A 27,284-nucleotide genomic window follows, 5' to 3' on the forward strand; every position below is an offset into this window, starting at 1 on the left:
TATTAGGTTTTTCTTTCCATATTCTGACATTGACTAAGGTGTGTACTCTGGTAAAGACCCAATATAAACAGATTAGTGCACAGTGCATTTTAATTTTTAATAATAAGTATGCTAACAGGAAGACTTCTCTTTGATACAAAACTATATACACCTGGTGTCTGTCTGGAAAGACAAGCTTTTTGGAGACCTGGAATGAACCTTGTCTTAGTCATTATGTTCAATATTAGCAGAATTATTACGGGTTTCTCTGAGGCTACTATCAATACATTTCTTATGCTCAAAAAAGAATAGATATTTTATAAGAGGGCAAATGAAAGGAGAAGAAAGTTTTGCCCAATGGGTTATCATAATAGAATTTTAATAATGCATGGCAGGGCTGTGTTACAATGTGGTTAATTCTTGGATCATCCTATCGCCTACTTGAAAATTCATTCAGACCTCTTCTATGATTAGCATTACTAACCAGGTTGAAGGCACAATTCTATGTAGAGCCCAAGGGTCCTCACTTAGCTAGAATCTGAATGCAAAACATGTGAAGAAGGAATTAAAATAAAACCACAGAGGAGTGTGCTAAGAAAGCATTCTTGCCTAGAAGAGCAATATTGTTGGATTTAAGAAAGCCTAAGAATGGTTCAAAGCTATTCCCTCTTGCCCCCACATCTCCCCCTCAATTAAGGATGCTGGCAGTAGATAGGATGACTTAACAGAGTGATACCCCTCAGTTTACTGTACACCTAGTGCCTACAGCCCCTGTACCTTTCTCTAATCCTGTGGTCATTTATGTTGTATATGTGGATATACAGTTGATAACACTAAAGTCTGTATTTATACAGTGTAATAATAACATCAGGGGATTCCTGAGTCATTTAAATCACACAGTTCATCAAAATGTTCATCACTGAGAAAAAATACCCTATGTGGGTTTTCTTTTCTTTATTTTGTTTTACTCCATATTTAGAATATTTCAAGTGAGTCTGCACTATTTTTCAAAGAGGAAAAGCTAAAGCAAACTTTAAAATAGGGTGAATTCTAAACCTGGCAAAGTAGCTAATTAAAGGGAAATTTTAAATGGACGTTAGACATAAGACAATTTGGATACATAACGAAGCAAAATAGGAAGAGAAGTGACCTACCATCTGACAAATTGCCGCAATCTTCCAGTAAATGTCTTCAGTTTAGGTCATTGATTACTAATTCATTATTTCATGTAAATCAGAAACATTTTACTTTACATTCCTTTTAAAGAAGAAGGAAATCTTTATCTCAGTTGGTAACATTGTTGCAGACTATCTGTTTTGCTTCTGTGGTCATTCTTGGGAACAGCCTCATATTATAAGGTAGTGCACCCTAATGAGATGCAGAATCCTCTTCATAGGTCTAGTTTTTGATAACCTTCCTCTCAATTCTATTTTGTGGTCTGTAACCCATTTAAGTATACCCTACTTGGGGAATGTAATTGGAAATACTCCATCCAAACTGTTTTTAAATTGACACTTTACATTGGGAAATTGCTGTGGGCCATTTATTAATAACTTATGATCTTATTAGGATTACATAATTGTTAGACTCATTTGGTCATTAATGGTCCCAAATAAATTATGATCCGTCATTATTTTGACTCTGATGGCGAAATAAGATGTAACTTTTCTAGATTAATGTTTAGTTCATAACATGAATAGTCCGATTTTGCCCTCATGAGTGTATGTGTTTGCATGTTCTGGAATAACAAGTTATACATAGTTGTATCAGTTTATTTCCTTTTAATTCTCTTATCAGTATTCTTTAATGCCCATTTAAACCATCACCTCTAACTGATTAATGGTATCAAAACCTCAAATGATGCATGCATTAATTAGGAATGCAGATTCCTTTGATTTGTTCTATAAAAATACTTTCTAAAAATATAACAAAAGTACAAACTTCCTGTCATTTACATTCGGTCAAATTTTCATTACCTCATAGCCATTTGCAAATGTATTCTGCCAAAGCTGAAAATACTTCTAATTTTAAAAAAAGAAAGAAAACACCTGTTTTGGGTCCAATTATGAATTGCAGAGAACTGTCATTCCTAATTACTAAATAGCTACAGAATTCCCATTTAAGTCAAATCAACTATACTTGAAAATAAACCTAGAATTGAAATGTTATAATCATTTATAATTCATTCTGCTTCTGCACACAAAAATAAGGCTCAACTGAAAAGCAAGCCTAGGGTAGGACATGTACTTTGCAAATCTTGCTGGGTGGTTTTAATACAGATGACACCGAATTTTGAGAAATTTAATGAGAGGCAGTTTTTTTTTTTCCTTATAGCGCATTTTGTAAATTAATCTTAATTTAATCTTGATAGCTTCCTCTCCCCCACCCCAAGAAAAGATAACCTGTAATAACTCTAAATGTATTTTAATGTTACAATTTAAATCTTCCAGAAAACCCCAATATGAAACCATACTTAAGGAATTTCTGGACATAATATTTACTTTTAATTCATACTTACTTTTAATTCATAAGAATGAGTATAACTAGATCTCCAAGATTGAAGCAGGCAGCATCTACTACTTGTACATTAGAAAAATCAATGACCCAAAGAAATCCAATGATAATTTCTTAGGAAAAATTACTGAAGGTATGACTTGTAGACCTCAAACGCAGTTAATGTTCTCTTGGGAAAGACTAGAGGCTCCCGGTATCAATCTTTAATGTGTAGACACATTTTGGTTCCCCCTGGATACTACCAATCAGTTCTCCCAGTGTAGGCAGGTTTCATGTTGATTTGTAAAGACAGCATTTCAGTCATTACTTCATGCCATATATCATTAAAATACACATATTGTAATTACATCTTTCTTCAAAAACGCATTTAACTATACCCAAAACAATATGGCCTGCTTTAAGGAATTCTAGGGAAAAAAAAAAGAATCAATGGCCACATTTTTTATTTTAAACTTCCTTTTGTTAACCAAGTCTTCATCTATAGGTATTTTAGATGCGTTTGTTTGCTGCTACTTAATATAAGGTTACAAATAACCTTGCTGATTATAGAAGTTCTCTTCTTCTAAAAATCACCTGATATAGCACATATTCTGACAAAAGCACACATTGCCGAGTTGATTTATAGGGGAATATGACAATATTCAGGTTAGGTAGATGGCAAAGTTTAGCATTACCTTAAGACTCTATGTGTACATGATGATTTACAATCAATTGAATGCATCTTAAATTAAAACATGTATATGCATCAACAACAAAAGCATAAATTCCTGTCATGATTTTTTTTCAGTTTGCATGCCCCTTTTTCTGCATTTTCCATGTAAGTAGTGGTGCTTTTGAGTACACAAAGATATGGAATCCCCTGGCCTGTTGTGAAAATTGGGATGATCCTAGAAATGCTCACTAATCCTAGGTAGGGATTAACAAAACAAAACAAAACAAAAACTTTTTCCTGATGTGTAGATCTGGGAGAGAGTAACTCAGTAAATATGCCTCATTCTCCAGCTTTTCGTCTAATAGTAAAGAAATTATTTAAACACAGACTTTGGAATTGTCAGAAATATATTTGAGCTCTGGCTTTGCCACTCACTAAGTGTGTGACTTTGGAAAGTCACTAACATCTTTAGATCTCAGTGTTATCCCTCACTAGAATGGGGATAAAAATTGTACCAAATTCTTAGAGTACATATGTTAACGTTGATGAAACAACATATGTAAAGAAATTAGTAGCTGACACACAACAAACAATAAGTGTTACTATTACTGTTATCTCTGAAAGTCACAAATTTTTGTCAGCTTTACAACAAAATTCACCAGTGAGTTTTACAACGTATACAAAAGCGTAACCATGACAATCATCATGAAGTAGAGCATTTCATCATCGTAAAATGTTCCCACATAGTCACAAACGTTTAAGACTTGAAGAAAATTTTATGGCATCTAGTCCAATTTATGTTATAGATGAGGAAACCAAGGCTCTGTGTGGTACAGAAAATTATTCGTGCTCACTTACCTCAGCAGTGTTAAATCTGTTAAATATCTCACATCTCTTTCCTCTGGACCTGGTTCCCTTCTGCTTTACCACACCGGCTTCAGGGAACCACGAGGTTCTAGGGAAGGCTCAGCACCCTGCAAAGCTATCCACAAAAATGCAGCAACACACAGGATCAGGACCAACGGACACAGAACCAGTGAACAACAGATATTTGCTCTCATTTGGAATGCAAACACTGGAGAGGTTACTTGCTGTTTTAGTCTGGAAGCACCAGCAAAACTTCCTTTATTGCTGAAGTTCAGAAATTTCAATAGTGCTTGCCAAGGGCAACGTATTTAAAGGAAAATAATTTGTACATTAAACAAACTATGATTTTTGGGAATAAGGTGGGTGTGCAAAAGAAAAAGAATGTTGTATTGGAAAACAAGAAAGACTCCAGGTCATAGACACAAAACAAAAATCATATGAGTTTTTGATCAAACTCTGTTGTTTTTAGGAGGATTTGATGCTTCTTTGCCTTGTTGGGAGAAACACTGGCTTATCTCACACCAAGGTATGGTGACTTTGTATCCTGATTGGGCTTTTTAAGCATTATAGACTAGGTCAGTCAGGATCACAGAATTCCACACTGCTGGTTCTCTTGAGATAAAAGGGCCTTACACTTCTATCCTTCATCAGAAGTCTGGGTGAAAGTGATGATATCTACACACCATAGATAAAAATAGTGACTTTCTAACATTTTATTTATATCCCCTAAAATAATTTTGAAAAACTATGAATCATATTGTATATTTTAAGTTGACATCCAAATTTTTCTGTCATTTTAAGTTTTAAATAGTACTTAAAATGTATAAGAGCTGGGTTTTTTTAAATATTAACATTTTAAAAAAATGTTACATCACTATTTCAAATGTTTTCAAGGAAATCTAATTATCATTGTGATTTGATGCCCACCATCACCCATAAAAGAAAAAAAAAATGAATAAGGTATTCTTCAAATATCTACCATCATTCCTTTTGGATCTGGTTCTTATATCCACTTCCACATACAATCTATTCCTTATAAAATAAATTTAATGTATGAAAATCTTTTCTAGAAATCTTATAATACTTAATTGCAGCAAGTACATACAAAAAATATATTTGTTTATAATTTTTATAGTCATCTATGTTGACAGAGGCAAAATAAATTTACTACCAATTTTAATAAATAATCATTAAGGACAGTAAGTAAACTGTAATTTAGAATGCATTTCTTAATGAAATACATGATGGATGCTCTTGCTTTGTTTCAATTAGTTTATATACCCTCTTTTAAAATGAAATGGGGTTCAGGATCAATTGTTTCTATTTTTTAAATAGACATATTCATTGAGATAACTTGTTCTCTAAAGAGATGAGAATTCAAAGACTTTCATTACGGCAATGAAACTCAATTCATTGAACTCCTTTCAAGTTATAAGACAAAAATCACATATTGATCTCTCATTAAAAATATATATGTAATGATCTAATTACTAGATTAGATTCTTCATTCAATTTTATTGAAAGCAAAGAATTAGAAGCCACCTGACTGGCAAAAGAAATCATTTCCCAGTCATTAGTATTATTTAAATTATCCCTTTGATTGGGCCGTCACACAGAGGTAATGTACCATATGAAGATTCCCTTTGTGTGAAATCTATGACTTTCTATGGTAAAGTGGGAGAAAAACAGAAAAAAGAAACAAAAAGAATAATAGACAGGAAATTTCCAGCACAATGCACTGGCCACCAGTAAACTGTCAGGCACATCAATTCTAGGAAACTACACATATGGCAGTTGAATATTTGGAAATGGATTTCCTTAAAACTATTCCTGCCTGAGTGCCTGGTGGACAGCCTCAATGGACGCCCAGGGGAAAGCATATTCCAGCATGAAGACCACTGGAGTAACAAATGTAAAACTAATTTTATCTGTGAAAGATTTTTTTCTATGTTGCTCTTTAGACCTCTATTAATTTGACCTCTATTAATCTGAAAGCTACATGCTTCCCTAGAACCATCCTCATTGAGATATAATATGTTCCTGATTTTGAAGGCTAAAAAGTGAAAAAATCATATGCCATTACTCAGAATATGATTAACTCAAGACTGCACCTGAGGGCCAATTGAGGAAATAAAAGTATTTAGAGATAAACTTGGCATTTCCTACAAAATGCTTATTGAAAATAATTCAATTATACTCCTTTCATTAAAGTCTCTTGCAATAAATTCTTACCACTAATTTGTACTAGGAAATGTTTGTCAATCTCGAATAATTAATATATTTTATTCTATTATAGAAAAAAGACTATAGAACATTTTGTGCTTCTACTTTTGTCTTGACTGCTAGGATACTTAGACCCAAATTTAAAGTTAAATCACTGTCGATATTTCTTAACTATAAAATATGCTTCCCCCCATTTCCTTATGATTTCATATTTATATCATTTTTAATAATCTTATTATATATATGCCATTTATTTAAGCCATAAGTCTCTTTTTTGAAGATTTAAGGTATAAGAGGATGGAGGAATTAAAATATAAATAATTAAAATATCCACAATCTAGCTATGTAGCTGGGGATGCTAAAATTTGTTTTTATGACAATTACTATCTGTTAGGAAACTGGTATAAATATTGTATATTTTCAAGTGCTTTTCAGACAAGCAGGAGATTACTATAACATAATTATTTATAGAGTTGATGTTGTTCTGTAACCTGATAGCATACTATGCATGGTAGCAAACATGCATAGGTTTCTATTGGTCTCTGATTGGAGCAGCTACCAGAACTTCTGACAGGACTCATGACAACAAAAGTAACCATAGCTGGAAACAGCAACGGTAAAGAGACCCCATTGCCTTGCTTCTACTTTCCATCAATTTTGAAAGAAAAATATTCTGGAAACTTTGCCTAATTTATATGTGTATCAAAATGTGAAGAAAAAGTTTTTGGCATTACCTTCATAATTTATTGCTTTAAACAATGGGATATTACTCAGCCATAAAAAGAAATGAAATTGAGCTATTTGTAATGAGGTGGATAGACCTAGAGTCTGTCATACAGAGTGAAGTAAGTCAGAAAGAGAAAGACAAATACCGTATGCTAACACATATATATGGAATTTAAGAAAAAAAAAATGTCATGAAGAACCTAGGGGTAAGACAGGAATAAAGACACAGACCTACTGGAGAACGGACTTGAGGATATGGGGAGGGGGAAGGGTGAGCTGTGACAAAGCGAGGGAGAGGCATGGGTATATATACACTACAAAACATAAGGTAGATAGCTAGTGGGAAGCAGCCGCATAGCACAGGGAGATCAGCTCGGTGCTTTGTGACCGCCTGGAGGGGTGGGATAGGGAGGGTGGGAGGGAGGGAGACGCAAGAGGGAAGAGATATGGGAACATATGCATATGTATAACTGATTCACTTTGTTATAAAGCAGAAACTAACACACCATTGTAAAGCAATTATACCCCAATAAAGATGTTAAAAAATAATTATGTGAATTAGGAGACTAAGAAGACCAAGGTAGAGTCTTGAGCCCATTGTGGGAACCTAATCAAAGAATTCTCAAATTTCAGGATCTAGGTTGTGATCAATTGAAAAAATTTTAAAAAGGTGGCTGGATATATCAGATTAAAAATTCATTCACCAGACACAAGTGTTAACTAACAGGCTTTGGGGTCATTTTAAATTGAGTAACTCGTTATATATTTTTTAGTGTATTAACAGATTTCTGAATGAGTACTAATATTCTTAACTGAAAAGCAACAACAATTATCACATTTATTATGGTTCTAGTTTGTACCTCTAATGTGAACGAGTTGTTTATAGATTGGGTAAGGCCTCATTCTCTGAACCCAATTTTACAAGGGAAAAATACTTTGAATTTAGGTTAATTTAATAAAATTAAAGTCACTGAATTCAGACATACTTGTGAAACGTATGAATATCTTCTTTTATTGATAGGTATCATTGGATGATAAACCATTAGAGACCTGAGTTTAAACAGAGGATTGCAATGAACAATATAGGCATACATATGATGATAATTAATGAGTTGTCTCATGTAGAGATCTGTGTGACTGCATCTGGCACATGGAAGACATGCAACTCTTTGTCAGTTCTAGATCCATATGCTTTTTGCCTGTGCTTTTGTCAGGTTGCTCACCCAGAGCCACTCCTGGAATCATCTGCCAAAGCAGTCAGCAGAGTGACCACATGAAGGAGGTGTTGAAGACTCACTCAAAACAAAGTTGCTAGGCAAAATACAGGACACCCAATTGAACTTGAATTTAAAGTAAAAAATGACAAATTTTGTAGTGAAGCATGACCCATGAAATGTTTGAGTGTCCTGTATTTTTATTTGCTAAACCTTGCAACTAACACAGAAAGCCCTGCGCTCAATTCTTGCCTCAACTGCTTAACTGGTTGTGTAATGTGACCTTAAGCAACTAATTTAACTTGAGACTCTGTTTTCTCTTCTGCAAAATGGGGGTAAACATTGTTCCTTACAGTACTGTTGTGACAGTTAAATGAGATCATAAATATATGTAACGTGCTTTGTGCAGTGCCTGGCATGGGTGGGCTCAAGTTAAATGGTAGCTACTGATGCTGTCAGAGAGCAGGCACAGAGTTAGGCTTCTGTATAGTTTACACAGACCACAGCAGGCCATAGCTGCTCCCTTTATTTTTTTTCCTCCCAGAAAAGTACATACAGTCTAGCTGACTTCCCAGAAGCCCAGACAAATGCTGGAGTACCCAAATAAGCTTAAACAACATAGCAACCCTCTGGGAAGGAATAAAGGAGTGCATCTGGTCTTAAGTAGTCTTTTCTGCTCGGTTAATTGGATTCACTGAACTCTCGTTTACAATACAAAAAGCAAATGTTTGGGACAGAAACCTTTCCTCACTCTAGTAGAATACCACCATTTCAAATAAACATTTTGATCAAACATTTCATCACATAGATTGTGTTTGCCCAAAAAGAAGCTTCTGCACCTATGTGCACTGGTTTTCTCCTTCCCAAAATATTTGCTTGGCATTTTCTAGACACAGGTTGAGAGCACCAAAAATAAAATCTTTTTCTTTCTTTTCTGTTTCCTTTTTTTAACCATCAATTGTCCAGACTCACTGTCATTGTTTAATTATTTTTTCTTAGTGTTCTATTCAATTAAAGCGAATAGTACGCGATGAGGAATACTTCACCCTGAGGGAACAAAACCTTTTACTATGTTCTCTGTTTAATTTCCTTACTTCCTAGCTTGAAATTCATGATCTGTCTCTTTCTTCCCATGTTCAGCCCAAATCCTGCATCCATATTTGCCCTCTTCATTGGTTTCATCATCTTGATTCACTTATTTATTTAGCAAAACTATTTTCCAGATAATGTTTTAGACACAGAAATACAAGTAAAAATAAGCTCCAGTCTCTTCTCTCAAGGTGCACAAAACCTAGAGGAAGAGACAAACAAAGGAGTAATGATTCCACTAGTTTATTAAAAACTCTATCACAGAAATACGTCCTATGTATTAAGGACGTAGAGAAGAAAATGCTTAAATGTGCCAGGGAAATGGGATAAGGTCAGAAGAGGCGGTAATAATGCAGCCAAGTTTTAGAAAGTTAGATATGTTTTCATTAAGAGTGCACAAATGACAATTAACTGCCAAGAAGGAAGATCTTGCGTGAAACTTCAGGGCACATCAGGCAAAGCAGAAATAGTTTGGTAAAGCTGAAACATAAGGTATGCTGTACTTTTTCTAGGACTAGAAAAAGAGGCTGTACTTGGATTTTTAAAAGACTATGTCATTCTGAGAAGTTTAGGTTTTATTCTGTAGGAAATTAGGAATTTAAGGCAGGATTTATGTTTTAGAAAGATCAATCTGGCTACAAGTTCTGTGAAAGTTGAATTGGCAGAGAAAGAGATAGGGCAGGGAAAACAGTTATAAGGTAATGAAAATAGTGAAAACAAGAGATGACTAGTGAGCCAAGGTAAGGACAGTGAGAATGCAGAGGAGAGGATGAATTTAAATGTTATCTAGGAAGCAGAGTGAAAATAATTTGGAGACAGGGAAGTCATGGTTGATTCCTGAATTTCTACATCTCTTTTTGAGTCTTACAGAGAAACTGGACACACATACACATGCAAATACATACACAACACACCAAAGATAATATGCCTCTTAAAATGTTGTGAGTATACATTGTAGTAAAAGTTCCTAAGCAAATTTCACCATTAACTGTGTTTAACCATTTATGAATCTGTTATTAATATTTAATTAATATATTATTAAGAGAATATGAGGCAAGAAAGCCGTATGGCAATTTTCAGAAAATCTGTGATTAGTTACAGATTTTATACCCTCCAAGAAAATTGCCAAGGTCTATTAATTTCTTGAGAAGAGCCTGTTTATATATGAAATTTAGTCTACCCATTATGGTAAGTAGGAGTGCAACTTAATATTTTCCCACTTCTTTTCATTGTGGTGTTATTCTGTTTTTATTTTTAAAGGTTTTATTAATTATTAAATATATATGACATTATATTTATAATATATTGAAGTATAAAGAGTAATAACAAGTGAAGATCCATATATTCCCCTACCCAGGCCTAGAAATAGAATATGGCCAAAACTTTGAAGACCCTGTGTCCCCCTCACTTATTGCACAAACTTTCTTCCATACACCCAACTCATAAGTAACTACAAATTTGATTATTTGGAGTTAATTATCTCAACTTTTCCCCCAGTATAATCAATATTCTCTTATTCTTACTCACTAGTGATCATTTTACATATAAATTAAATGCTACTTATTTATTCTTAGTGGTTTTTATCTTTTGCCAAAAAACATATTCCTGAGATTCATCCATGTTGATGTATATAGCTGTGCTCATTCTTTGACTTTGATGTAGGGTATTCATTATGAACATAAACTAATTTGTTTATCCATTCACCTGCAAACCAGTTTATTATGAACATTCCTGCTTTGAACATTCTTGAGCATGTCTTCTTTTGCCTATGGTACATGAAAATAGTTAATCAGCTGTGTTTTGCTTAGAAATCCCTTTTATATCTTTTTCTATCCTTTTACTTTCAAATATTTGTGATTCCTTATATTTTAGAGGCCTCTTGTTAATTATACATATATAATGATTCTCAGTCTATGTATCCCCAAATATATATATATATATAAAAATATATTTGTGTCTGTATACATATATATATATATATGTATACACACACATATATATAGTCCATTAACTGAACTATATATATGTGTGAAGTTTAGTTAACTTGTAGAAAGATAAAGATAAAAACTGCTTTCAGCTAGAATTGGAAAGCTAGTCTTATGAGAAGGAATAAAATGATGCTACATTTAGGAGGAGAAAACAGAACTTGATTAAAATGATATTTATTCTCTATATAAGGGCCACAAGGAAGGACAGAGGTAGTTCATAAGAAAATTATAGCACGTGACTTAAAAAGCAATGGTTACTGGGAGGAATTAGAGTCTAATCTAGAGGAAGAAGAAAAAGAGGTGACATAAAATGGTCTTGAAGGCTTGATAGTGAAGAATATTCTAGTTCTGGAAAACGGACATATACAGGGGAACAGAATGAAACAATGGACATACAGTTGGACACCAGAATAACAATGTATTAGATCCTAAGGTTGAGTGAAAATTACCATAACCGTGAGTCAATAGTACCTGCGAAGATTCCAGAAGGTCCTGAACTTGGACTAGCCTGGACTCATTTGTAAAATATAAGTGTCTTTCTCTGACAACGCCACTGTTGGGGGTAGGGGGGAACTTTCCTCCCTTCTAGATTCTTCTGGTTGGTCTAAGAATTAAATTGATGTGAGACAAATTAAAAGGAAAAAATCAAATTTAAGAACATGGGGCCCAAGGACAAGTTAGGCAACTGAAGCTTATATACCATCTAAGAGAAGGAAAAGGGGGTAGGATTTTGGGACTTCAAAGAGAAGAAAAGCAATTTACAGGAAGATGAAAAAGAACATATGTTTGGTAAACAAATGTTTGCTGGGCTATGCAGAGACAATGGGACACAGAGAGGATTTTGATCAAGTAGGCCTTGCAAAGTTTCCCTAACCCTACCACACCTAGTTCATATTATACTTTAGTTATCTATTATGATAGTTCTTCTTCCTAGAGCAGGCCCTTTACCTAAATTCTTTTAGGCAGTTAAGGTAAAAGCTCTTTCTGAGCCTTTTGTTTCTTAAAAAAAAAAAAAAAATCGGCCCCCAATAATCCTTAAGCCAAAGACACACATTTTGGAGAGACAAATTTTGTTCCCCTACACCACCATTCTTCTTCCTTTGGTGGGTACCCATTCTTAGGGCCTTCATGCTGCCCACCTAATTCACAGAACCCTTACATCCCTGCCATCAGCTGCACGTCCTTCCACCAAGCAGACATTTTCATTTTCTCATTCCCATGGCCAACTTGCACATTGCCCAAAACCAGAAATTCTCAGTCAGTGTATCCCCAAATTTTGATCAAAGTATAAAATGTATCGTTATAGCTAAAGTTCTCTCACATTGACTTATGAAAGATAGAACAATTTGTTGAATGGTTTGTGAAAGGTGTAGCAAGCAAGGGAGCAAGAGATACACACTGCACTATGAAGCCAAGCTGACATCACAAAAAAGGCAGAATGATTAATGTGTCATGTGAGAACTTTGTCTCCTTAGAACAGAATAAAGCTGGGCTTCCCTGGTGGCACAGTGGTTAAGAATCTGCCTGCCAATGCAAGGGACATGGGTTCGAACCCTGACCCGGGAAGATCCCACATGCCGCGGACAACTAAGCCCGTGCACCACAACTACTGAGCCTGAGCACTAGAGCCCACGAGCCACAACTACTGAGCCTGCGTGCCACAACTACTGAAGCCCGTGTGCCTAGAGCCAATGCTCTGCAACAAGAGAAGCCACGATAATGAGAAGCCCGCGTACCACAACGAAGAGTAGCCCCCGCTTACCGCAACTAGAGAAAGCCCATGCACAGCAACGAAGACCCCAAACTGCCAAAAATAAAAAAATAAATTAAAAAAAAAAGAATAGAATAAAGCTTAGTCTAGATAGTAAACATTTCAGAAAACAGAGGCATGGTGCTAAAGGGGTGACAAATGAAGTTTGTGATAATTATGGACACTTCTATAAAGATGCAGTCTTGCACTATGGTAGTGATTGTATTATGAACATTTTAAAGTTTTTTAATCTACAAAATATTCTAGCATTTTGGAATTATGTTGCAAACACCATATATTTGAGGATCTCAGCAGATGTAAGCCCTATTAGAGTATACCATGCCCAACTTACTGAACAAAAGCACGTAAACAGTGCCAGCGAAATATCAGGTGAATGAATGAATGCTTTCCCTTGCTTTGTTTTCTACTAGGGCCAGTCTGATAAACTTATTTGGGTTAACTTGTTCAGGCTGATAAAAGGTGATAATGTTTAGCTAATAGTTAAATATTTAACAGAGACTCAAAGCCTTTTTACAAAGTACCCTTTTCATATTATGAGGACATTTAGACAAAGGTACCAGGCCTAAAGGGCAACTAGGAATAAGGATAATACTTAAATTCAGCCTACTTCTTATATCACAAAAATCAAGGCCATGAAATTAGAAGGGAAAACATACGGTAGAATTTATTTGATCCATTCCTTAAATAAATTTTAACACATACTAAAGAGAGATACTCTTCCTTAATGGGAGGACACTGACAACAAATAAATAAGAAAAGTACGTAATATTTTTAGAATGTGTTAAGTGCCATGGAAAGATATTTAGAGCAAAAAAGAGAGTTCAAGAAAGCAGAACAAAGGAAAGTTAAAAATTGATTCAGTCAGTCATTTATTCATTCATTCACTCAGTCACTTAGCCAGCAGTTCCCAAGCATCAGTTTTGTCCTTAGCATTCGGAATATAAAATCTAATTAGACATGGCCCTGCTTAGTCTAGTTAACATACATGAACAACAGGAAGAGCCAAGTTCTTGTCTTGTGAATGCCCTAATATAAATGGGTATAGACTGCTACGGGGATTCCAATAATGACTAGCAATTCAGGGAAGACTTCCCTGAAGCCAGGGAAGACTTCAGACATGAGATCTTAAGAAGTGGGTGAGATTTAAACAGTGGAGAGGAGAGAAAGGACAATCCAAATGGCAGAAATAGCTAACGCAACAGCATGGAGGTATGAAAGAGAACAGCAATTCAGAGAGGTAAAATGTTTGTTGTTTATAATTACAACAGAAAGAAAACTAGGGGGTGTGTGGTGGGCTCTGGTTGGGGCGAGGGAGTGGCTTTGCAGGAGATGAGCCTGGAAAGGAATCTATCTTCCCAACACACGTTAAGAGTTTCTACATACACTGAATACATTTGTATGCCGCCCTGTAGTTTGATCATAGGAAACAGCAGGCTTAAAAGTACTGTGGAACAAAGCAGTATAGTTTTGTTTTTACCATGGGTGTGCTTGGCTTTAACTAGACTCAGAATACAAAAATCCAAACCTACAAACAGATAAAATAGGATGTGATTATTTTGCAAATAAAGGAATTGCTAACTTTATAAAAGGATTTACGTTCTTTGTTCTCAAATACAAAAGCAGTGCCTGAGCTTGTCAACTCCCTTGATGTCAGGAGTCCCCCATAATGGAGTTATTCCTTACATGCTTCTGACTCTTCAGTACTAATTTTTTCCTGCTTTGTTTCTAAAGTTCTGCATCTATAGAACTTAAGACCAATTCTATATAAGACAAATTTGTATTTCCAATATAATTTTAGTAAATAGTGTGAGTTTAGCTTCTAATTTTCCCCTCCCTTATCCATAAACAAACTGAAGGGCAAAAAGGGAAAGGAATCACTCAAGTAGCCCTCATGAGATCAGATCAGAGCATCCAAGAGATGGGGTTGGAGACCTGTGAAACAAAGCTCATAGTAGAGATAAGGGCCCACAAGTTTATAGGGGACACTAATGGGGCCACTGGCTACTGGTAATGATGGGGATCTGGGGTACAGGAAGCATGACGATAATAATGATTGTCTTGATTTTCCTGGTTGGAACAAATGAGATAGTCAAAATCTCATAATGGGCATGTGTATCTAGAAGATAAGCTTACCAAGTTCCTTAATATAGTGATGTTTCATGGAAACATAGTCTTGTTAGTCAGTGTCTTTTTCAATTGTTATTCTTTCCGGTTTGAACTTTTAGAGAACTATAGTAGTTTTTTTTTTTTTTAATGTAAAAATAACACAAACATTTTGGGAATGACCTCCTCCAGGTACCCATACTGCCACACCTCTTCAAAATACTAGTATTAAATGTCTTAATTTGTTAAAGGCTCAAAATTTAAAGTTTGAGTTGATAGATACCAATACTTTAAAAGTAATATTTAAACATATGGGGCTTCCCTGCTGGCGCAGTGGTTGAGAGTCCGCCTGCCGATGCAGGGGACACGGGTTTGTGCCCCGGTCCGGGAAGATCCCACATGCCGCGGAGCGGCTGGGCCCGTGAGCCATGGCCGCTGAGCCTGTGCGTCTGGAGCCTGTGCTCCACGACGGGAGAGGCCACAACAGTGAGAGGCCCGCGTACCGCAAAAAAAAACAAACAAAAAACATATTAATAAGGGTTCAAATATGTAACCCATTTATCTCACTGACCAAATTATCTGTTTTTTCATATGTTAAAATACGTGTGTGCATGTGTGCATGTATATGTGTGTATCTTCAAAATCTAGAGCTAACATACTTAACGGTAAAAGATGAAGTTTTTTTCCCTTAAGACCAGGAAAATAGGCAAAGATGTCTTTCTCAAAACTCCTAATCAACACTGTACCACAGCTCTTAGCCAGTACAATGAAGCAAGAAAAAATGCAAATGATTTTTTTTTTTTTTGTGGTAGGCGGGCCTCTCACTGCTGTGGCCTCTCCCGTTGCAGAGCACAGGCTCCGGACACGCAGGCTCAGCAGCCATGGCTCACGGGCCCAGCCGCTCCACGGCATGTGGGATCCTCCCGGACCGGGGCACGAACCCGTGTCCCCTGCATCGGCAGGTGGACTCGCAACCACTGAGCCACCAGGGAAGTCCTGCAAATGATTTTTTTTAAGGACAAAAGGTAGAATTTTCCTTATCCATAATTATATGATTGTTGTGGGAGAGGAAAAATAATTTCCCCTTTATCTTTCTAGGTTCTTGGCTAAGACCCCCTATAATAAAATACAGATTAACATCAGAAAGACAAATAGAAGTTTAATAACATGTATATCTTCTGTATACATGGGAGATACCCAGGAAAACTGAGTAACTTCCCAAAATGGTCCAAGCCATAACCTTAAATACCATCTTCAGTCAACCACAAAATAAAGATGTTGAGGGGGTGGGGGAAGGCATGTTTGTGGGAGGTTACAAGGAAAAACACTGGAACAAGTAACAATGGTACGGCTGTTATGCAGATCTAAGTTGTTGCCTTCTCCACTGATTTGAGTTCCTATAGATTTAGTCATCCATCTCTTCCTGGTGGAGAAAGGGGGGTACCCTTGTAAGTGGAGATTTCCCTTATAAATGTAAACATCTCTTAAAAAAAGGGCAACTTCTACTCTATTTTCAGAGATTCTCCTATGTCTGCAGCTTTTTAAAAATAATCAGGCTAAAATAATTCTTATGCCTAAAATGCATATTTTGGGGAGGCAAATTCTGATCCCCATTATTATCTACGATGAAAATACTAGAGTATTAAAAAGAACTCTGCTAGAGAAATAAGTGAATTTAGCAAAGTTGCAGGATACAAGATCAATATGGTAAAATTAATTGTATTTTTGTATTTCTATATGTTAACAACCAATTGGAAATTAAATTAAAACAAAAGTTATTTATAACAGAATCAAAAATATAAATGAGGAAGAAAATTAACAAAAAAGGTGTAAGAACTCTATATTTAAAACTGAAGAGATTGAGAGACATTGATAGACTATTTAAATAAACAGAAATAAACCATTTTCCAGAACTGGAAGACTCAAAACTGTTAAAATATTAATTTTACACAAATTGATAAATGTATTCAATGAAATCTCAATTAAATTTACAGCATATTTTTGTTGTTGTTGTTGATGAGCTGATTCTAAATTTCATATGGAGAAGCAAAGGATTTAGAATAGTCAAAACAATCTTGAAAAAGAACAAAGTTGGAGGAGGTACACTACCTGATTTCAAGACTTAGAATATAGCCACAGTAATCATGATAGCATTGTACTGATATAAAGGTAAGCCTACATACCAATGGAAACAGAATAGAGATTCTATAAATAGACCATACATACATGGTCAAATAATTTTTGACAGAGACATCAATTCAATTACATGAAGGAAAAAGTCTTTCCAACATATGTGCTAAAACAACTGGATATCCTATGGAAATCAATGAACTTCAACCCAATATCACAAAAGATACAAAATTTAATTTGAAATGAACAATAGGCCTAGATATAAACGCTAAAACTCTAAACTTTCCAAAAGAGAACACAAAGTAAAACTTCATATCCCTGGCGTAAGCAAAGATTCATGAGATAAGACATAAAAAGCACTGACCATAAAATAAAAAAGACAGATAACAGCCTTTACCAACATTAATATCTTCTTATCTTCAAATGACATTATCAAGAAAATGAAAAGGCAATCCATTGAGAAAAAATATTTGTGATGCATTTATCTGACAAAAGACTTATATCCAAATCATATAAAGAATCACTATAATGCACTAATAAAAAGTCAACCAACCCAATAAAAAATGGGTACTCACTTGGATACCTACATAAGAAAATATTCCCAACAAAAAACTTCATTTCTTTTAACTATTTTCTTCAAAATCTGAGCCCTAGGTTTTTTATAATAATTAGTTTTGGTGATAACAACCCAGTGATAATACCCAAGCAGAATCCACTGGAGTGGAGGCAGAGAAGCCCCATGAATAAAGGTAATAAGGTTTTAATGGGCTTTACTACTCTTGCACATACCCAACCCATCATAGATTTATCATTTAGCTTTATGTCATCACAATCATATAAATGCTAACTGCAGGCTTCATACCCTTTCATGTATCCTGGAATTTTCCTAGGGCTATCCACTAAAAAGCAGTCTGATTGCATATCAAACCCAACAGAACTGTGATGGAAATTTTATGCTGACTTAACTGAATAGATTGACAAAAATACAATCTCTTTATTTGATAAAGAAATAAAGACGCACATAGGAATGTTATTGTATTAGTGTATTAGCATACACAGTAAATCTAATCAGAATATAATTATTTAATTAATGTTTTGTTATACAAGTGAGTGATGTCTATTAAATCAAGCTTCAAGGGCCATTCGTGATTACTCAATCCTAAGAAGTAAGTTCTTGTTAGTTTTCTTAACAGAAAAAAAAAAGCTATAAATAAGCACATCTTATATTATGCAAAATACCACCCTCAAATTTATAAACCAAATTATTATAATTGAATCAACTTTATGCCCATTGATGTTTTAAATTTGGCCTTATTTTTTTCTGATTATAAAAGTAATATATACTCATAAGAAAAAACGGGGTATACAAAAGGGCATACTTTCTTTTTCTTTCAATCTGAAGATAACTAAAATTAGTTGATTTGTTTTCTATGTACTTTTAAGGCTCTGGAACTTTTCACGTAACACCTTAGTTACCTGTTCTTTGCAAACTCAAAAGAATGTGCTTGTAAAACTTTCTTAACCAAGGACTCTTTATAGCTATATATAATAAGCATTTCAATTTTTTCTACTCTGATTAATTTTTTTTTACACAAAATTAGGACTTCCCAGTATATATGTATGCAACTATGCATTGAATTGTTGTGTAAAGTTAAAATCTCTCCCTTATGTGTTTTTATACTTACTTTATTTTTTAAATAATTTTCTTTTTAATAACTATATTTCCCAGAGATTTCCATTTAAGAAAAATCTCTGCATATTTCTATCCACATCTTTTTCTATTTACTAATTCATAATTGTCCTTTTTCCTGCTTTCCTTGGGGCTGCTTTCTTTAAAACTTTCTAACCTCTTAAATAAAATGCTTATGTCATTTATTTTGTCTTTCTTAAATGACAGTCCCTAAGGATATATGTTTACCTTTGAGTATGTATTTTAAACTATCCCAGAAATTTTCATACATACTATTCTCAGTTCAATTATGTTCTAAACACTTTTTAATGGCATTTTTATTCCCTCTTTAACTAAATTGATATTTAATTGACTCTTAATTAATTTTTAGCTTTGTTTATTCTTGGACAAAAGATGTAATCTTGCCCATCCAGTTTCCATTTTTTAAAAAGCAGAAGTTTTTTTGCATGGCTTTAGATCTGATTAAATTTTATAACCATTCCTCAGACATTTGACAAAATATATTTTTTCTATTTGTGAGTATATATTTATATTGTTCATAAATATCTGTGCTTAATCACTTTGTGTCTTGATTAGTCAGTGTGATAGTACTAAGTTAAGGCATTTCACTATAATTGTTTTTTATGTCAAATTATTCCTAATATTTTTTGCTATATTTTGTGTTCATGGAAATTTATTACTGTTATCCTTTCATAATAGATTTTATCAATAGAATTTCCCAGTGTTCTATTCCATATATTTTTCCCCTTGAGTTCCAGTTTGATATTATTGTGACTTCTACTTCCATCTCTTTCTTTTTTGTATCTGCTGCTAATAGAGGAATTTAACTCACATATAAATGTCATAATCAATATATTTAATCGTTTTATTTTCTAATTTTATACCTTCTCTATTTTTTTGCTTACTAGCTACCTTTTATTTCTGCATTTCATTTTGTAGACTTCATTTAATTTGCTTTTTTTTTTTTTGTTTTTTGGCTAGGTAGAATTCTTATTCCTAGTTTCCTGGAAGTTGTCCTTAAGTTTTTCAAATGTTTTAATAACTTTTTTATTTTTTGAAGCTAATTGCTTAGAAATATGCATTTAAAATAAATGTATTTAAACTGAGACCCAAGTGATGCTGTAGACAATTGGAGTAGGGCACAGCACAATGAATGGCTAGTATGTATTAGTAAAAAATTGAAAAATGTAACTATTTACTATGAAAATAGGTCTATGCCGTATTAATAGAAATATTTATTATAATTGCAACTATGATAGAATTCTTAGGGAAAAAAATTGAAGCAAAGTGATGATTTTCTTGCTATTTTCTCAACAAAATGTTATGACATCCTCCTTTAGAACATGTTGCAAAAGCACCAGTCTTCTTTCAACTCACACATTTAAAATATATTTAATGATTTCCTATTATGTGTAGGGACTCATGAACAAATCAGATATGGGTCCTGCCATTATGAAACATACAGCCTAGTTAGGGAAACAAATAATAAGCAAGTGAAAAAGGAACACACACACAAACACAAACACCCCTCCTGTCTTTTGGTTGTTTTTCAGGTGTATTTTAATGAGGTGGGAAGAGACCTCACATATTGTATTAAGTAATATATATGAGTAAGCCCATATGTTACCATGGAAGTTCTAACTTAAATTTTATCTTCAGTGATGCTTTATTTCCATTGCTTGCCTTTCAACCAGTTATGATCCTTTATATTCACTCGATATTTCCCCTCTCATAATTTCTGCTGACACTTAATACTGTCTTTCACAGAGAAGGATAAAACTGACAGGGACCTTAGAGATCTTTTAGGCCCAGGATGGTAAATACAGGTACCAATGTTACACTCATACCTCCCACGCCCATGGCAGACACTGGCAATCAATCTTAACGCCCACTTATTTTAATACTGGATATAGGCCAGGAGTTGCTTTCATCATAGCATTCTAGTTTGTACTAGCCACCTGAAGCTTTTTAATATGAGACCTACTTGAAAAATTCTTGTTTCAAAGTGAGTAAACTTATTGCCAACTAAAATTTAAAACTTAGTAGATCCATATTTGTAAGAATTCCCTTGAATAACAATTTTGTATGCTGGAATTTTTAAATAGGGATTAATTTGAAAGTGAGGCAAGTTAAAATGTATTGTCATGATGCTCGTTCTTAGCCCTATGCCTCTTCCAGCTCAGACAATTTTTACAACCATTATTTGGAGATCTTGAACTAGAACTGTGGCATAAGAACATTTTACTCTACCTACATTATCTCAGAACAACACATTCCTTTTTTGGGGGAGTGCACATCCTTTCTCCATTTTTTTTCCCATACAATTCAGCCTTCACTTCTCATACTATCAAGTATTATGCTCTATTATACCCACATGGCAATGCAAAAGCTAAACATCAGTGTAGCCATGGAAGGCTTCTTTAAGAATAGACATTGCACAATTGAGAGCTTTATTATTTATTCAGCAAATATTAATTATCTTCCATGTGCTAGGCAATGTGCTAGGCTCTTGAGATACGTCATTAAACAAAAAGTGAAAAGGATTCAGGCCGCTGTTGAGCTTTCCAGTTGGACGCAGCTGAGGCAGAGACAAATAATAAAGAGGACAGTAAGTTATGTTGTATATTATAAAGTGGGTTTTGCTCTAAAAATAGCAGAGGAAGGAGATTGGGAATGCTGAGGATGGTGGTGGGCTACAATTTTAGATAGGGCCTTATGGAAAAGGTGAAATGTAATCAAATATTTGAAAGAGGTAAGAGAGGTAGCCATACATACAGTTGAGAGAAAGATTTTCCAGGCATAAGGAATAGTTGTGTTTGAGCAATAGCAAGGATGCCAGTGTGGCTGAGCAGAGGGAACAAGAAAGAGAGCAATAGTAGGAGACGGAGGAGACAGCAGAGGAGGGGAGGGGCAGATAATTTAGGGCGTGTCACTTTGTACAGACAACCAAAATGGTATACACACAAAAAAGATAGATATTAAATGTTAGTGTAGTTTGTATATGTAATTTAATTAAGTGTATTTAGTAGGTTTTAGACCAAAGGACAATAGGAACCAATTTCCTACAGGAATCCTCTCTCACTCTTAAGCCCTTAAAATTTTTTCCTCATCACTCTTTTAATTAAACAAGAGTCCTATTTGTGAAATTTTTATTTCCCTAGTCTTTGCAAACTGCCTTAACCCTATGCAACACTTTTCTAAATGCAACCTACGTAACAAATTTTCACATTCAGGGTTTGTGTTTTTTGACATCAAACATAATTACTTGTGAAGTATTTTTTGATATTTCTGCAAAATAAATTATATTACAGTGCATTCTGGGCTCCATTTACTACCTAAAACAATTGATTTGAGTCCACTGTGTCCTTGGCATAATGATGTGAACTGAAATGGATTAAAAATGCTAAAGTGCCTCATGCACACCCTTCAGGCTTCTCTGGTGGTGCTGAAATGAGGTAATGATTTCATGCAAACTCAACCAGCAACCTGAATGTCTCTATCCATCTCCTGCATTCGTTGCAAGAAGAGTGAGTTTCAACTCTCAGGGAGGCAGTTATGCCTGGAAATTCAACATGAGGACACAGACTTCCTCCCAATCCCCCATCCTTCCAGTAACAGCCATGCTTCAGCCTAGCTCCAGGGCACACAGCATCCAGTCACAGCGTGTGCAGCTATTGTGTGGCACAGTGCGTTTCCGCCCAGCACTGTGGAGGATACACTAAAATAAGGCAGCTTTCACATTTTTAGCATTTGTATTATGTCTTATAAATTGCACAACATACTCATCGTTTTACCCAGAAAAGTTATACAGTATGCTGCCTTTTGTTTTTTTAATTGGAAATAATTGGAAAGCCAAAGCTTACATATGTTAAATAGATAATAATCAAGTTCCAAACTCTGTAGGTCCAGCTATAATCACATTCTTATGATGTGGAGTCGGCCTAAGTAGTTTTAAATCTTGGTTCTACTACTTTCTAAATCTATGACTCTGGATAATTTACTAAAACTCCTTGTGGACAGTCTCCTCATCTGTAGGTTTGGACTAACTGGAAACTAGCAAGCCTAATGCAAGGAGAGGCTTAATAAGTTTTTGCATATTAGGGCTTGTCCTCTTGGAACAGCCTTTCTTAGGAGGCAGCCATCTTGCTGCAAAGACGCCCAGGCTAGACAACAAAATAATAAAAGGCCAGAAGAAGGGAGGCCCTAGAGGGTGAGAGGCCACGGTAGATGTTCCAGCCACAGCATATCTTCCAGCTGAGTATACCCATTTGAACGACCTCAGCCACACCATGTGGAACAGAAGAACCGTCCAATTGATCCCAGTAAATCCACAGAACTGTGAGAAATAATAAAACACTGCTATTTTCAGCTACTAAATTTTGGAGTGATTTGTTAGCAACAATAGATAATTGAAATAATTCATTTATTCTTTTAATGTGATATTTAAGTTGTTTAGGTTTGATCTTTGCAATAGATTTATTATACTAGTTCAGACAATAGCAAGTCAAGGACACAAGAGAGGGTGTATAACTGGACCTGGGAATGGATACAGGAATTCGGTGTAATGAGGTAGAGAAAACATTAAGTTATTGATTTCTGGCAATAGAATTTCTCTTAGCCTCAGAATTGCACTTGTTTAGAAAAAAGAAAATCCTTAGGTAAGTATATCAGGTAGGATTAGGTTTGGCAGCATGTAATAGAAAAACACATACAACATAATAACAGTGGCTTAAATAAGATAGATGTTTATTTCTCTTGCGTTCATAAACAAAGCCAAAGGAAGACAGTACAGAGCTGATATGGTAGCCTCTGGTTTTCTGGGACTCAGACTCCTGTATTCTTATGCTCTGCCATCTAAAGGCATTGACTCATGGTCCATGATGGCTGGTCAGCCCCCAAAATTCAGGTCTGTATTTCAGTTTGGGGGCAGGGGGCGGGGACAGAGGAAGAAAAAGACAAAGGCCACACATAGCCCCAAGGAATGAAGAGAAATGTAGTGTTTTATATTGCTATGCAATATGTTATGTGAAGACCGCATACCTGCCAATAGCTCTTCTTAAAGACTACCTTATTCAGATTACTTTGTATGTATGTGTATGTGTGTGTATTTGGTGAAAAGACTGACAGCCATACATGGGAAGATGTGGATGGCAGAGTGACACAAATATGAGAGAAGATCCCAGAAGTGTAGATGACCAACACAATATAAGCCCCCCAGAGTTTTCTGAATAAATTTTGGGGAGGACATCATACCTCAATAGTCTGCAAATAGAGATTCAAACAATCATTTCTTTCTTTCCTTTTTATTATATAATTTTTAAAACATTCACAAGATTAGAAGTAATGATATAATGAACCCCCTACAAACCCATCACTGGATTTCAATAATTTCAACACATGGCTAATCTTGTTTCATTGGTACACCACTGACTTTTCCTCCCTCCCAACACTGGATTATTTTGAAACAAATACCAATATCATATCAGAGGCTAATGTTTTCTAGATCACAAAGGACCAAAGACCCTGAAAGCATCTGGATTAAAGGTGGAAAACCGTAAAAGTCAATGATTGTAGAGTCAAAGAGCAGAGTTGGGCAGCATTGAGAGAGAACAGGGGATAGCATGAGTAGTTTAGAATTGAATAAAAATGAAATATATGAAGAACTTTGGGATGATTAAGTAACTAGTGTAAGAACAGGTAAAAGACTGCATGGATAAAAAAGAAGGCAGTAGAGTTGTGAGTTAATGAAAAAGACATACAGAAAGAGAGGAGAAAATTATTCAGGTTACAGAATTTTCAATGTGCCAATCTGATAGCAAATCAAGACTTAGAAGATGAAGATGAAAGGGAAAAGTGAAGAAGTCAATGGCAAACACTGCTTGTTATTTGCCTAATATCCATCTTTCTCTTGAGTAACAGAACTTAAACGTATTCAGGCAGCAATGTGTCCTGCTAGAAGTGACGTTTCCCAGCTACTCCTGTCACACAGGGTAGGTGAAATGCATCTGGTAGAACTTTGGAAAGGTTCTTTAAAGAAGACTGATTCACCTGGAGGGGCTCACTTTTTACCTTTTTGCCCTTTATTATTTTCCCTCTACCTCCAGTACATAAAGAAGGGATTACTGGAGTCCTAACAGACATCATCAACTAAGAGGCAGTGCAGGGATGTTGGAACTTGCATCCCTGATTGACTGTGGGGACAACACATTGGCTGCGGCCTGCTGAATTCTGCATTCTGATACAGGAGAGACAAATGAGTACCATTTTTGAGGGGGAAGCGTGGTCTCTGTCCAATTTAGCCAAGACTATACAGGTATAGTGAAAGAAATATAGTAAAAGTCTTTGAAGGAAGAATGAGAATTCTTATTGAGCAAATCAAAATGAATAAACCATTTTCCATTGATCAGTAGATGTTGCTGTTGTTTAGACAGTGTCTCTGCCAACTGAAGTTTTAGATGAAAAAGGTTAAGCATCAAACATTTCTTGCAGAGCAGTTCTCCAAAGCTGAGCCAGAATCAAAGACTCAAGGTGTTACCTATTATTACTTATTAATTATTACTATTAATACTAACCTCCTAAAACTGTACAATACCTTGTCAATTTCACAGCCCTTCCAGCTAAATTACCTTATATCCTTTCCTCCATTTATCATTTTTGAGCTCTTAATATGTGCACATCATTGTAGTAGACATGAGTGGGGGATGAAGCACTGCGTGGAATCATTGTATCAAGTAAGGCAAAAAATAGTTACCACTTATTGATTGATTATTCTCTATGAGGCACTATGTGAAACATTTTACAGATATTTTCTTATCTAATTTCGTAACAACTTTATGGGGTGATTATTGTTATACCTCTGTTTTGGGATGTGAATTAGTTTAGAGAAATTAAAAACTTACCAAGTTTACTCAACTCATAAGCAGGGGCATTGAGATCCAAATCAAGAAGTGTTTGACTCTCTCAAGTCTCCGAATAATTGTAATTCAAATTGGAAAACATTACACGTCTGAAAAAGATGTAAAAAATGTACAAGTAAGAGCTTAGAGATGTAAAGTACGTAGAATCAGGGTTTATGTTCTATTTCTACAGAAGAAGAAACTAAATCTCAGATAATTTAGTGATTTACCTGACTTGCTTTTTGTCCCTCACATTTCCAATACAAGCCATACAAATTATCATCCTTTCTACCGCTGCCCTTTTGTATCACCCCCATATATCTAGCTGCCAGAAACTGGAAAGGATATGAAAGGGGCAAAGAATATTCACCCACTGCTGGCCAAAGGACTGTGAATGATGGCGGAATACTAGTTCAAAAGGGAACAAATCTTCAGTTTAATCCAATCTACTATTTGTATGATAAATAGTAGGATGCTAAACACTGTGTGTGACAATGGGAAATCCCTCACTGGTGGAGTGGATTTATGCTCTGTGATCAAATCTTAGAAGAGTCACATCATTCTCTTTTCTTCTATGTGGAGCAACACATCAGCCCTAGGCCAGCAGTGAGGGATCAAATCTGATTTTAGCCTTGCTTTAAGTGAACACAAATTAGTTAGTTCCAATAAAAACTGAGGGGGAGAGGTGGTAGGTCAGGGAAAGGGAGAATGGGGAAAAATGCACATGCAACAGAAAAGTCAAAAATAGGTTTGTCAGATTGAGAAAATAAAAATACAGGGTACCCAGTTAAATTTGAATTTTAGATAAACAATGAATAACTTTTTAGAATAAGTATGGCCCCAAATCCCAAATATTTCACAGTTAAAAACAGGTTGCAAAATAGAGACAATTTATTGTCTCAAATATTGCATGGCACAGTGACTCATACCTAAAAATTATTATTTTTTTTAATCTGAAATTCAAGTTTAGTTGCTTGTCCTGTATTTTATCTGGTAGCCCTAGTCAAAAATAAAAGAAGAAGAAGACAGAAAGAAAAATCTAGGTTTTAATTTCAGCCTCTCAGAGTTTAAGGGAGTCTGGACCACATGTTTTGTTTGTTCTGAGGTCCCAAATATAGCAAAATGTGAGAAAAAGGTTACAAAGTTTATGGAGAGTTTATATATATTTTTTCATTTTACAAATTAACACTTCTAACTCAATGAAAATATATTTTTGCTATTCACTAGATAAGTATAGAATGTATATTTAAAAATTAAGCCATCACACATTTTAAGCAGTATGGCTGCATAGCGGGAAACAAATTTAAAATTTCAAGTTTACTTGAAACTGTGTAAGTGTATCTCAGTTATTACATGTGTTTATTGTTTGGGTGTAATGACAAAGTCTAAAATGGAAGGCTTTTCTATAATTTTATGCTGGGGGTCAAATGCCCCTCTTCCTC

The sequence above is a fragment of the Leucopleurus acutus genome, assembly GCF_964270905.1.
Source record: "Leucopleurus acutus genome assembly, chromosome: 1".
NCBI lineage: Eukaryota > Metazoa > Chordata > Mammalia > Artiodactyla > Delphinidae > Leucopleurus > Leucopleurus acutus.